Source organism: Piliocolobus tephrosceles, chromosome 10 (assembly GCF_002776525.5).
Source record: "Piliocolobus tephrosceles isolate RC106 chromosome 10, ASM277652v3, whole genome shotgun sequence".
Lineage (NCBI taxonomy): Eukaryota > Metazoa > Chordata > Mammalia > Primates > Cercopithecidae > Piliocolobus > Piliocolobus tephrosceles.
This window is the reverse complement of record NC_045443.1, coordinates 77175974-77190628: the sequence shown is the minus strand read 5'-3', so window position 1 is coordinate 77190628 and position 14655 is coordinate 77175974. Positions and strand designations below refer to the sequence as shown.

Below are 14655 nucleotides of genomic sequence, written 5' to 3'. Positions count from 1 at the left end.
CATCTGAAAAATGCTAGGGAAGACCTTAATCTCAGAAACTGGATTGGAGAAGTTCCTCATCAGATGAATTCATTTTAAGTTGAGCAGATTCACTTCAAAAATCTTTTTTAGGTAATCCCCACAGAATGAACTGAGCAAGAGATTTTTGTTTAGGGGGAAATAAAGTTATACTATTAAAATGAGGAGTATATTATTCAGTGCTTGTCAAGTTACAAGTGAAGAAACTCAAATTGCCTAGAAGGTTAGGGTTGGGAGGATAGATAAAATATATTGGCTCAAGTTACTGGGAAGTTCAGAGGTCTAGCTGTCCTTAGACAAGACAGAATCCATTGGGTGTCACCTCTCCTTTTCTGTGCATTGACCCTCATCTGTCCTACTAAAATGGAGAAAATTTATGACTATGAATGAGTAGCAACCACAGAGGAAGGAAGTAATTTCTTACCCCAACACCTAATATATGAAATCCCAGGAAATGAGCCTTTTTCATCCCTTGAACTAATCTGTTTTTCCATGGAGATGGAGTACTGATTGATCAGTCCTCGGTCTCTATTTACCACTCTGGGCAAGGGTGAAGTAAAGTTTTATGGTTAGCAGCATTGCCGGAAGATATAAAGGATGTACAGTACCCCCAAAAAAGAAGGGGGCTATAACCAGAAGAAGGACAAAAAGCAAGCAAAAAATCAATGACAGGAGTATCACCTAAGAGGAACCTGATCACTGAACTTTAAACCTTGAAATGTCACCACTTGTTTAGAATTGACTTGTAAATTTAATCAGAATCCATTGAAAATTGATGAGTTATTCAAATATTGAGTGCTACTATGTGTCAGGTGCTATTCTAGGTGCGAGGGATAAGGCAGTGAACAAAATTGACAAAAATCCACCATAATGAAGCTTATATGCTATTGGATGTAGGCAGAAAAACAAAATAATTACAGGGAGAATTACAAGTCCTTGGAGAAAAAGAAGGGATAGGAAAAAGCCTAAGGAATGTTGGAGAAGAGCATATTAGGGAAGAGGATTTTGGTTTTAAATAGGTTAAGGAAAGCATCACTGATGTGACTGAAGGAAATGATAGTGTGATCCATCAAGATTTCTGGGAAAAAGCATTCCAAGTATGTCTATTTGGAACAGCACACCCAAAGGCATGGGGCAGAAGCGTTTTTAAGAAATAGCAAGAAAGCCAATGTGACTGAAGCCAAGTAAACAAGGACAAGTGTATGAGAGATGAGGCCAGAGGAATATTTGGAGGCAAGATTATGTATGGTCTTATAAACCATTGTAAGTACTTGAAGTTTTTAATCTGAGACTGGAAGCCATTTGAAGGATTTAAGAGAATAATGTAATCTGACTTAGGTTTTTAAGGAATCTCCCTTAGACTACTTAGGAGACTATTACTGTAATCCATATGGGAGATAATAGTGTCTTGGCCCAGGGAGATAACAGTGAAGGTGCTGAGAAGTGGTAGGATTCTAAATCTATTTTGAAGGCAGAGCCCACACGATTGGATTTGAAGTAGGAGAGGAGTTCACGATTATAGCCCTAGTAACTAGAAGGATGGAATTGCAATTAACTTAGAAGACAGTAGAACAAGTTTGTGGTAGAAAGTATGAAGTTATGTTTTGGACATGTTAAGTCTGAGATGCTTATCAGTGTGCATATTTGTTAACCATCCAAGTCAAGATGTTGAGTTCAGAAGTGAGAAGCCAGAGATAGAAATGTGGGAGTCTGAGCATATGCATGACAGGGAAATTTATGAGACTGAATGAGAGTAAAGGGCTGGGCATGGTGGTTCAATCCTGTGATCCCAGCACTTTGGGAGGCCAAGGTGGGTGGATCATGGGGTCATGAGATCAAGACCATCCTGGCCAACATGGTGAAACCCTATCTCTACTAAAAATACAAAAATTAGCTGGGCATGGTGGTGCGCACCTGTAGTCCCAGCTACTCAGGAGGCTGAGGCAGGAGAATCTCTTGAACCTGGGAGGCAGAGGTTGCAGTGAGCCAAGATCATGCCACTGCACTCCAGCCTGGCGACAAAGTGAGACCCCATCTCAAAAAAAAAAAAGTAAAGGTCCCAGGATTGGGGCCTAGGTTGTCTAGTGTTAAGAGATCAGGAAGATAGGAACCCAACAAAAAATAATGAAGGTTGGCCAATGAAATAGGAATAAAATAAGGAGACTGATGCTCTAGAGAGTGAAGAAAATGTTTCTAGGAAGCAATGACTGCTGTTACCAGATAAGGACTGGTATAAGAACTGTCAACTGGATATAGCAATATAAGCAGTTTACAGTGGTGGTGGTGAAATCCTGTTTAGATGAGAATGAGAGGGAAATAATTGAGTTTAATATAGATAATTTTTTCCAATGTTTTGCAGCAGGGCCTTGCAGGACCAGGATCCTAAAAAAAGAGGAGCACGAAAAAAGTGAACCACACATTCAGCACCACTTTTCCCCAAAGACAATTTATAACTAGTGGCCAAGAGACTAAAAAGCTGAGCAGCTATATTATCACTCACACAGGGTAGGGGATTCAAAACAGTTCATGGCCTGCCAAAGGGGAGGAACTGCATTAAATACCAGCTTTTTTTTTTTTTTTGAGTGGGGATCCTTGAAGGGCTATTCCCTAAAAGAAAAGCATAAACCCAAAATAAGTAAGCCATCGCAGTCTGAAATTGCTCAATCCTGAACAAGATTAAGATGATCTGTTCTTACCCTAACTAACTCACTGCCAGATGTTAAAGTCCATCATTTTGGAAGAAGATAATATCATCCAGAGCCTAGAATTATTATCATTTGATACACAGTGTCCAGCATTCAATCAAAAAATTACAAGGCGTTCCAGGAGATAAAACCAACTGACTGTAAAAACAGAAAGGAAAAAGGATAATTAAAACAGGCCCATAGAAATTTATAATTTTTAAGTTATCTCTATTAAAGCTTAATCAGGGAAGCAGAATCAGTGTGAGTATTATGAAATGAGGAATTTATAGCAACAAGATTTGACACAATTGTGGAAGAAACTGAAGAAGTAAGGAACTGAAAGGGTGAGTTGGTAGGTAAGAGAAAAATCATGAACCAGCCCTTAGGAAGTGCAGGTATAGTTGGCCAAATTGGAGGTTGTCAGGGAAATTGAGAAGCCAGGTATATACAGTTGCTGAAGTGGGCCTTCAAAAGAAAGCTGGATAAGTTGTTTAAAGATATTGTCACTTCATTTAGTAGTGAGTCTTGGGTCATAATTGGTCAACAGGTTCTGCAGTTAGAAATAAAAGTTGGACATGGAGCAGGGAAGAACAAGGACAGACTGGAACCCACCAGCACCTCTGCAGTTGTATCTCACTACTTCTCACCACAAAGACCATCAGAGTACATTAGCTACTACTTCACTCTACCTTCCAAATCTCATGTGTATTTTGATTTTGACCAACTAATCCAGAACTAAACAGGGAATGAGATTCTTTGAAATGTAGTTGCAGCTTGTCCAAGTTGACAGTACAACTGTTTCATCAGAAACAAACTTTAAAATAGCTGTGATTCACAGAAAACTAAAGGTTCAGATGGTTTCTATATTGAATTCTACCCAAAAGTAAGGAAGAAATAAAACATTTTACATGCAAACTCTTCAAAAAATGAAGGAGGAGGCAGAACTTCCCAGTTCATTTTGTAAGGTCAGCATTAGCCTGATACCAAGACCTAATGGAGACATTACAAGAAAATTACAAACCAATATCCCTCAATAACATGAAGGCAAAAGTCTTCAACACTATTAACCAATATATAAAAAGAATAAATCATCATAATTAAATGTGGTTTATACTAGAATTGAGAGGCTGGTTTAACATTTGATAATCAATATAATTCATATTAACATAGTAAAGGAAATAAAATATAAGCATTTCAGTAAACCCAGAAAAAGCATTTAACAAGATATAGGCATTCATAATGTAAAACTCTCAGCAAACAAGAAATATAAAAAGACTTTCTCAATCTGATAATGGTCATCCATTAAAAACCTACACCCAACATAATGGTGAAATATTAAATGCTTTCTTCCTAAGATCAGGAACAAGTAATGGATGGTCGCCTCTTAGTCCCTTACTCATTCCATTCAGCATGGTATTGGCAGTCCTAGCTAGTGTATTAAGAAAAAACAAAAAATAAATATCTGAAAGGAAAAAGTATAACTGTATTTTCAGATGACATATCGTTTACACAAAAAATCCTGAGGAATCTACAAAACAACTACTAGAACAAAGAATGAATTTGTCAAGGTCTCAGGATACAAGGTCAATTTCAAAAATCAATTGCATTTCTATATACTAACAAAAATGGAAAATTACATGATTTAGGAACTACATTCTTGCGTAGAAATGAAGAATTTGAGTTTATATGAGTGAGCTAAGTACCAAAAATAGCCAAGACAATTTTGTAGACTAAGGATAAAGTGAAGTTTTACCCTAAAAACTATCAAGACATTATAAAATCATAGTATTTTAAACAATGTTGAACTCAATAATAGAAAAATAAACAATACATAAAGAACACAGAACTCCAAAATAGACTCAAACTTACGAGAACTTAAGTAGCAGATATAACATCATAAATGATTAGAGAAAGAATGGTTGGAACAGTTGGTTATCTAAATAAAATAACAAATTGGATCTCTATCTCACCACACACACATATAAATTTCAGGCAAATTATAAGCCCAAATAAAAGCAAAACCTTAACATTTTTAATAGAATGTGGGAGGCTATCTTTTTGATCTAAAGGTAAGGTAAAAAAAAAAAAAATTAAGTAAAACACAAAGATGGCCATAAAGGAAAATACTGACATAGTTTATTATATTCAACTTTAAATTTTTTCTGCATAAAAACCATACACAAAAATGAAACAAGTCACACAATAGGAGAAGATATTTGAAATACATAGTACTGATTAGTTCCAACATCAGTCCTAAAATATGTACTATAAATATGCTTAATATTGGCTGAGCGTGGTGCCTCATGCCTGTAATCCCAGCACTTTGGGAGGCCAAGACGGGAGGGTCACCTAAGGTCATGAGTTCATGACCAGCTTGGCCAACATGATGAAACATGGTCTCTACTAAAAATACAAAAATTAGCTGGGCAAGGTGGCACATGCCTGTAATTCCAGCTACTTGGGAGGCTGAGACAGGAGAATTGCTTGACCCCGGAGGCGGAGGTTACAGTGAGCCGAGATCACGCCACTGCACTCCAGCCTCGGTGACAAGAGTGAAACTCCATCTCAACAACAACAAAAAACAGAACGGAGCCCTTAGAAATAATACCACACACCTACAACCATCTAATCTTTGACAAACCTGGCAAAAACAAGAAATGGGGAAAGGATTCCCTATTTAATAAATGCTGCTGGGAAAACTGGCTAGCCATATGTAGAAAGTTGAAATTGGATCCCTTCCTTACACCTTATACAAAAATTAATTCAAGATGGATTAAAGACTTAAATGTTAGACCTAAAACCATAAAAACCCTAGAAGAAAACCTAGGCAATACCATTCAGGACATAGGCATGGGCAAGGACTTCATGTCTAAAACACCAAAAGCAACGGCAGCAAAAGCCAAAATCAACAAATGGGATCTAATTAAACTAAAGAGCTTCTGCACAGCAAAAGAAACTACCATCAGAGTGAACAGGCAACCTGCAGAATGGGAGAAAATTTTTACAATTTACCCATCTGACAACGGGCTAATATCCAGAATCTACAAAGAACTTAAACAAATTTACAAGAAAAAATCAAACAGCCCCATCAAAAACTGGGTGAAGGATATGAACTAACACTTCTCAAAAGAAGACATTTATGCAGCCAACAGACACATGAAAAAATGCCCATCATCACTGGTCATCAGAGAAATGCAAATCAAAACCACAATGAGATACCATCTCACACCAGTTAGAATGGCAATCATTAAAAAGTCAGGAAACAACAGATGCTAGAGAGGATGTGGAGAAACAGGAACACTTTTACACTGTTGGTGGGACTGTAAACTAGTTCAACCATTGTGGAAAACAGATTCCTCAAGGATCTAGAACTAGAAATACCATTTGACCCAGCCATCCCATTACTAGGTATATACCCAAAGGATTATAAATCATGCTCCTATGAAGACACATGTGCACATACGTTTATTGCGGCACTATTGACAATAGCAAAGACTTGGAATCAACCCAAATGTCCATCAGTGACAGACTGGATTAAGAAAATGTGGCACATATACACCATGGAATGCTATGCAGCCATAAAAAAAGGATGAGTTCGTGTCCTTTGTAGGGACATGGATGAAGCTGGAAACCATCATTCTCAGCAAACTATCACAAGGACAGAAAACCAAACACTGCATGTTCTCACTCATAGGTGGGAATTGAACAATGAGAACACTTGGACACAGGGTGGGGAGCATCACACACCGGGGCCTGTCGTGGGGAGAGGAGAGAGGGAAGGGATAGCATTAGGAGATATACCTAATGTAAATGACGAGTTAATGGGTGCAGCATACCAACATGGCACATGTATACATATGTAACAAACCTGCACGTTGTGCACATGTACCCTAGAACTTAAAGTATAATTTTAAAAAAATGGAATTTTCACAAAGGACATAACTGTGAGGTTGTGAAGCAACTGGAACTTTCATATATTCTTAATATGCATATAAACTGCCCCCACTTCTTTGGAAAGGAATCTGGTTTGTTGTTGTTGTTGTTGTTGTTGTTTTCTGAGATGACATCTCGCTCTGTTGCCCAGGCTGGAATGCAGTGGCAGGATCTTGGCTCACTGCAACCTCTTCCTCCTGGGTTCAAGCGATTCTCCTGCCTCAGCCTCCCAAGTAGCTGGGATCACATGTGCCTGCCGCCATGTCTGGCTAATTTTTTGAATGTTTTTAGTAGAGATGGGGTTTCACCATGTTGGCTAGGCTGGTCTCGAACTCCTGATCTCAGGTGATCTACCCACCTGGGCCTCCCAAAGTGCTGGGATTACAGGCATGAGTCCAAAATGATATCATATTTTACTTATAGAAACATATGTAGCAAAAATATAAAAGAACTTGCAGGAAAATTATAAAACAAAGGATAGTGATTGATTGCTTCTGAAGAATGAAAAAGAGGTATCCAGAAAGCTTCAATTATATTATGTCCATTTCTTCAGGTTAGTGATATATGTTCAAGTTTTATATTATACTCTATTTTTTGTATGCCTGAAGTAGTTATAGTTAATTAATTGATGGTGCAAAATAGTGATTTTTAAACTTATTTTTCTTTTCGGAGCCCTTTTTAAATTAAAACTTATGCAGAATCCTAAGAACTGAAAGACACAAGTAAATGTTCTACTAGAAGAGAGAATAGTGGGCCAGAGCTAGGGTCAGCCTGGCAATCTCTATTCTCCAACCCCATGCAGAATAGCCCATGAAAGGTTTTCTAGAGTTCTAGAAATCTAGAGTTCTAAATCCTTAGAGTTCTCAGCAGCACATTTGAAAATCACTGTTCTAGAAGGATATCTATTTGTAAAATATTGTTAATAAGAATAATATTTAATGTTATTTTGATAATATATTAAAATTTAATTTTAATAATTAGAATTTTTAAATTTTAAGTTTAAAAGCAGATTATAATGCTGTGTGAAACCATTTATATGTAATAGGTGTAACATGTGTCTGCTTATGTAGTAAAAGTTCTGTAACAAGGATATAGTCCAAAGCTAACAGTGGTATAGTTGGATGGTGGAATTGCAGGTAATTTTACTCTTTTTATTTAACTATCTATTATTTTTTATTTTGCTATAGTGAATAAGTTTAATTTAATAAGAGAAAAACATTATTAAATTGTTAAAAGAATTAGAAATAGGGTCTCTTTTAGAGCTACAGCTGTAGAGTGCTGTCTTAAACATAGGCTATTTTAAGTTCAGTTCTCTAAACTGAAAATTATGTTACATTTTGTATTTAAAAATTAACTTAGCAAGAATATCTAAGAAATTTTTGAAAAATAACAATAACAAGGATGGATGAAATGTCCCTCATCATTATTTACAATAAACTACAATTCATGTAACTGGTACATGCATAGATTGACAGATTAATGAAACAGAATAAAAAGTTAAGAAATGAATCCAAATACATATAAGAATTTAGAGTATGATAAATATGACATTTCAATTCCTTAGGAATGCTTATAGCTTCTGCCTAAGATCTAGAAAGCTGGAAAGAATTTTTAATTTTGCTAACAACAAGAAAAAATAATGTACAAAAATCATAATTTGTCTTGAACCACCCCCCCTCAAGAACTGAGGTAAGGCACCAAAATAGCCTGATATTCTAAGGAAAAATAGGCACCTTCAAGAGCAGAGAAGATGAAAGCACTGACTTAACCTGTGGCAGAGCATAAGAGGAAGGCAAGCTCACCACACAAGCAGGTAAGAAGCTAAAGTATTGAACAAATTGCTAAAGCCTGAGTTTGTTCTAGCATGAAATCATGGAACCTTTGAGAGCCCTAGACCCAAAGATGGTTTGCATCCTTTTGCTGGTTTGTTTTCACCAACTTCACTGGATACAGATGAGAAAGACGAGTCAGGGTGGGATTTCATAGGAAGCCTCCTTTTGTAGTATAGGCCTGGAGAGGAGAATGGCCAGTTCTGTGGTAAACACACAAATCTCCACCCAGACCCTCTTCCCCTAAGAAACAAAATACTTAGGTTGTTAGAGTAAGGGCAGTAAACTTATCTCCCCCAGAGCACAGGTGACGTACCATTGCATCTGGGAGAAATACAAAGAAGAAAACCCTCCAACTTTGGAGGAGGGGAAAGAAACTATTATGGATCTAGTCCATGAGAGGTTTCCTGCCTCTGGGTGAGGGATACAATCATTGAGAAAACTCCACTCCTAGATCCAGAGATATAGGGCCTGGCTAAGTCTGAGACTGGAGCAGGACCATAGAAAGTTCTCCTGCCCTCTCTCTCCCCATCCTACCCTCTAGCAAGTGCCAAATAACAAGCACCAAGTAACAAGCAACTGAAGTCTACTTTTGTGGAAGAGGCAAAAACATGGAGAACTCTGAGGCACACATTTATAGAGAAGGTATAAAGTTAAGGAAGAAGCAGGACATTGAGGAAAAAGTCTCTGGGAACCAAATCCCACCCTAAGCACAAGGTAAATCTAGTGCAATTTAAAACTGGTGATACATGGAACATAAACATAGCAACAGCAAACAATAAACCCAGCTCAATTCCTGACTATACTGACTCAACCCTCTACAATTCAACAGGAGAAATGCCATTTCCAGTAATAAATAGTATTTACTATTATTTATCTCAATTTCTACTCTGTACAGCAAGAAATTTAAAAGTACAAGATACAAAAAAGCCAAAAAAAATAGTTTAAACCCATTTTCAAGAGACAAAGCAATCAATAGAACCAGATTTGGAGATGACTTTGATGTTGGAACTATCAGATAGGACATTTTAAATAATTATGATTAAATTGTTAACCTTTAATGGAAAAGATGGGGAACATGCATGGACAGATAAAGAAAATCAACAGAGAGATAGAAGGTAAAAGATAGTCAAATGGTAGAATTTAAAATCATGGTAACATACATAAAAAGTGACTTATACAGACACATCCATACATTTGACACAATCAAGGAAAGAAACAGTGAAGTTAAAGATAGGTCAATGAAATGATCAAAAAGAAAAATAAGTAACAAAAGCAGAAGAAAACAAATAGCATTCAAGAGCTGTTGAACAATATCATATGGTCTATTGTATGTGTAAATTTAATCCTAGAAAGAGACAATTGTTGAGAATTTTTCAAAAATGATAAAACACAGTATCAAAAAGCTCAGAAAAATACCAAGAAGAATTAAAAAACAAAAAACTAGATTCACCATGTTCAAACTACTGGAAACCAAAGATAAAGATAAAATCTTGTAGATAATCAGTGGAGAAAAAAAAAAAAAAAGACATTACATACAGAAAAAGATGATAATAATAGCAGACTCCTCTTCAGAAACTATGCAAGCCAAAAAACAGTGGGATGGCATCTTTAAAGAAAAAAGAGCTGTTGGCTCTGAATAATATACACAGCAAAGTATCTTTTTTTTTTTTTTTTTTTTTTTTTTTTTGAGACACAGTCCTGCCCTGTCACCCAGGCTGGAATGCAGTGGCACAATCTCAGCTCACTGCAACCTCCACCTCCCAGGTTCAAGTGATTTTCCTGCCTCAGCCTCCCCAGTAGCTGGGATTACATGCACCCACGACCACACCTGGCTAATTTTTGTATTTTTAGTAGAGATGGGGTTTCGCCATGTTGGCCAGGCTGGTCTCAAACTCCTGACCTCAGGTGATCCACCCACCTCGGCGTCCCAAAGTGCTAGGATTACAGGCATGAGCCACTGTGGCCAGTCAGGAAAGTATTTTTGAAAAATGAATGACAAATGTTTTTTAAGAGAAAAATGGGAAACTCAATAGCAGCAGATTTATGCTACAAAAAAATGTTAAAGGAAGTTAGGCAGAAGGAATAGGATATCAAACTAATTTAGAACTACACAAAGAAGAGAAGCTTTGTGGAAATGGTTAAGATATAGGTAAATATAAAGGACTTTTTTCATACTTAATAGCTCTTAAAATAAATGGCTAAATAAAAAATAGGAACAACACATTGACAGTATAACATATTTAAATATAACTGTATAACAACAATAGCACAGAAGATTGAAGGGAAGAATTGAAAGCATGTCATTGTTAGACTATGCCTATATTGGTTATAATGTGCTTTAATGGGTACTCAATTCTGGGTATAGGTTGGGATAAGTACACAGATTTCATTTTCACCTAAAATAAGCCTATTCACACATATAAGGAACTGAAAACTCCAGCAAGATATTCTTTTTTTTTTTTTTTTTTTTTTTTTTGAGTGCAGTGATGCAATCTTGTCTCACTGCAACCTCTGCCTCCCGGGTTCAAGTGATTCTCCTGTCTCAGCCTCCTGAGTAGCTGGGACTACAGGCACATGCCACCACACCTGGCTAATTTTTTTGTATTTTTAGTAGAGATAGTGTTTCACCATGTTGCTCAGCCTGGTCTTGAACTCCTGACCTCAGGTGATCCACCCATCTCAGCCTCCCAAAGTGCTGGGATTACAGGCACAAGCCACTGCTCCTGGCCAGATATTCATTATTTTTCTATGAATGACAGGATATTCTCTCTCTCTCTTTTTTTTTTTTTTTAAATAGAAAGCCAGAAGTTGTCTAGAGGCATATCAGTAGCTCTCATCTTGAGTGTACAATCAGACTGCAGCTCAAAGTTCTCAACCTGAGCAGATCTTAAAGTGACCCTCCTCCTGTATTAGAAGGGAGGGAGAATACTGTTTAGCTGTATACTGAAGTTCTTCCAGGTGGTTTCAATAAAAAGCCTACTTAGTGATATCCCGCCTCACTTGCATAATCAAGCAGTAGTGAAAACATTTCAAAATTTCCTTCTGCAACATGATTTTCACAAAGATTCAATTCCCTTGAAAGTCTAAGAATTTTGTCAATTGAAATGAAAACCTTTTTACAAGGTCTTGTAGAGATTTGGTCAACTGTTTATGCGATAAAAGGTGTCTGCTAAGCAGATTCATTTCTGCAGCTGTTCTGCATTTCAAAGCACTGAGCAAACTCTGGCACTTTATTTTCTTGACAGTACTCGTGTGGCCCAGTGCAGTGGCTCATGTCTGTAATCCCAGTACTTTAGGAGGCTGAGTCAGGCAGATCACTTTGAGCTCAGGAGTTCAAGACCTACCTGAGCAACATGATAAAGCCCCATCTAAAAAAAAAAAAAAAAAAAAAAAAAAAAAAAAAAAAATTTGGGCTTGGTGGCTCATGCCTGTAGTCCCAGCTATTAGGAGGCTGAGGCTGGAGGATTGCTTGAGCTTGGGAAGTAGAGGTTGCAGTGAGATAAGATTGTGCCACTGCATGCTACACTAGGCGACAGAGTAAGACCCTGTCTCAAAAACAAACAAGAAAAACCTCCTGCAAGGTTTTAAGTTCAAGCACTCTATTGAGAACTCTTCCACTACTAAGCCCCTGGATCTCTGTATGTAGCAAGCGATTTACTTACTGATTGTCCAGAATTTCATGCAGTTTTTAAAAACATTCTTGAGTGACTTGATCTTTGTTTCAGTTAACCATTTTTTGGTAGCATCATATGAATTTTCAAATTTCTTTTTTTTTTTTTTTTTTTTTTTTTTGTCACCAGGCCAGAGTGCAGTGGCGTGATCTCTGCTCACTGCAACCTCCGCCTCCCAGGTTCAAGCGATTCTCCTGCCTCAGCCTCCCAAGTAGCTGGGACTACAGGCGCACACCACCACAGCTGGTTAATTTTTGCATTTTTAGTAGAGACGGGGTTTCATCATATTGTCCAGGATGGTCTTGATCTCCTGACCTCGTGATCTGCCCGCCTCAGCCTCCCAAACTGCTGGGATTACAGGCATGAGCCACCACGTTCATCTCTAAGAGTTTTTGACACTAGCATCTATCTGTAAAGAAAACAGAGTACTGTGACATCAAAAACAGGATTTTCTTTCCTTTTTTCTTTTTTTTGTTTTTTTTGTTTTTTGTTTTTTGTTTTTGTTTTAACAAAAGGCTGCAGCCAAACATTGATGGGGCATCATTAGTACAGATACCAATAGAGTTTCTTTAAGACTGGCCATTTGTTTCCAGTTATGAGGACAAAACATTAAATGTATCTTGGCCTTTGCTTATTGCAGACAACTCTTTGCAGCAGAAAAAAAAGTTTAAAATTTTACCATTAATTACAAATCTTACAAATGGTACAGTATGATGTATATTAGTGAAATATGTTGCCTCATAAACCTAGATGGAGAAGCTATTAATTTTTGATTTGTTATAGAACATTTCTTTACCATCATGAGACATATTATCAATATGTCAACTTATTGTACTATTTGAAAATGGAACTTTTCAATTTCTTATGCTGCATCTTATTCTAGCATTTAACTCACTACAATTTTGAATAATGCATTATTCTGTTCTCAACAGATGTGTGACTTTTCCTTTTCTGAGCAATAAGTTCTCTTATTAAATAACTTGCTTCCTGAGACTTTTCACAGAATGTGACTTTTTTAAAAAAGTAAAAGTTTCATTATGTTTTGAGGCTGAACTTGCCATATAAAGTAATCAGCACCTCTAGTCGTGAAATGGAAGTAATTTGTAAGTGTCTTTTCATTTTTGGTGGAACTACTGTTACATTTAGAAATCAGTGAATGCCAATGATATACAATGGAATAGGAAAACTTGGATTCCTAGTCCATGTAAAACCTATTGATAAAGAGCATTATTGTAAAGACAGACTTTGTGTCCTTTGTTGCACTAGTGTAATGAAATGATTCTGAAGATTATAATTATTCATTACTAACATATTAGAATTTTAAATAAGTGTTGGCCTAAAATACGTCTCATCCTTCTCACACCTCTTCTTCAAAAGTTACCATACTAGATCATCAGGCATTTTTATAAAACATTAATAAAATACTTAACAAAAGGATATGATAACTAAGTGTGTAAATCACAAAAAAAAAAAATGCCAAAATTTTCACAATGCAATTTACTTCTAGCCTACATAATTTATGTTTTCAACATTTATAACAGCAGTGGAGTGGCCAGGGCGCAAGTAAATCTTAACAAATAAAAATTCCTTCTTTAGAAGGAAAACTTCCTTCCTATTTGCTATTTCACTGACAGAGCTTGTTCACTAATGTAAGTCAGTGTGTGGCGTGAAATAAAAGATTAGAGAAGGTAATTCAAGAGTTAATTCAAAACTAGCAACATCTTGCAGAAACCTAGGTTCCATAGAACTCTATTTAAGAAACTTTGCTCTAGGGATGATAATATGCATCCCTAATATAGTCTACTACAAGTTAATATGATACCACTTCATGTAAACTTATAGCAGTTTATCCTATTTACCACCCTTCACCCCTTGTGCTATTGCTATCATACATTTTATATCTACTTATTCACTAATGCCAAAATACCATGTTTTGATTTGTGCAATAACAGTTATACTTAAGAAATTAAGAGGAAAAAAGTTGGTGTAGTAGGCAGAATAATGCCGTCCCCCTGCAATGAGAAGTCCATGTCCTAATCTCTAGAATTTCTCAATATATTAGGTCATATGGTAAAGGGAAATTAAGACAGCAGATAGAATTACACTTGCTAATCAACTGATGTTAGGATAGGGAGGACATTCTGAATTATCCAGAAGGTCTCAATGTAATCATAAGGATCCTTAAAATGAAAAGAAGGATACAGTAGAGGACGAATAGAAATGGTAACATGAAAAGGGCCTGACTTCAAAGCCATTGGTGGCTTTGAAGATAGAGAAATGAGACTATGAGCAAGGAATGCAGGTGGCCTCTAAAAGCTGGAAAAAGCAAAGACATTTATTTCTCCCTAAAGCCTCCAGAAGTAACACTGCTCTGCTAACCCCTTAATTTTAGCCCAAGTAAGACCCATTTCAGAATTCTGACCTCCAGAGTCATAAGATGAATTTCTCTTGTTTTCAGCCACTAATTTTGTAGTAATTTGTTACAGCAGGAACAAGAAACTAATATAGATGGTCTTT

General features: G+C 36.7%; 1 long non-coding RNA gene across 1 annotated transcript in view; it reads left to right on the top strand.

Moving 5' to 3' along the window:
• LOC111547131 overlaps nt 1–14655 on the top strand; it is a 75119-nt gene that overhangs the window by 6481 nt on the left and 53983 nt on the right. Inside the window, exon 3 of the long non-coding RNA XR_002733042.2 lies at nt 8318–8448. This is a non-coding gene — a long non-coding RNA (uncharacterized LOC111547131). The remainder of the gene's footprint in view (nt 1–8317; nt 8449–14655) is intronic.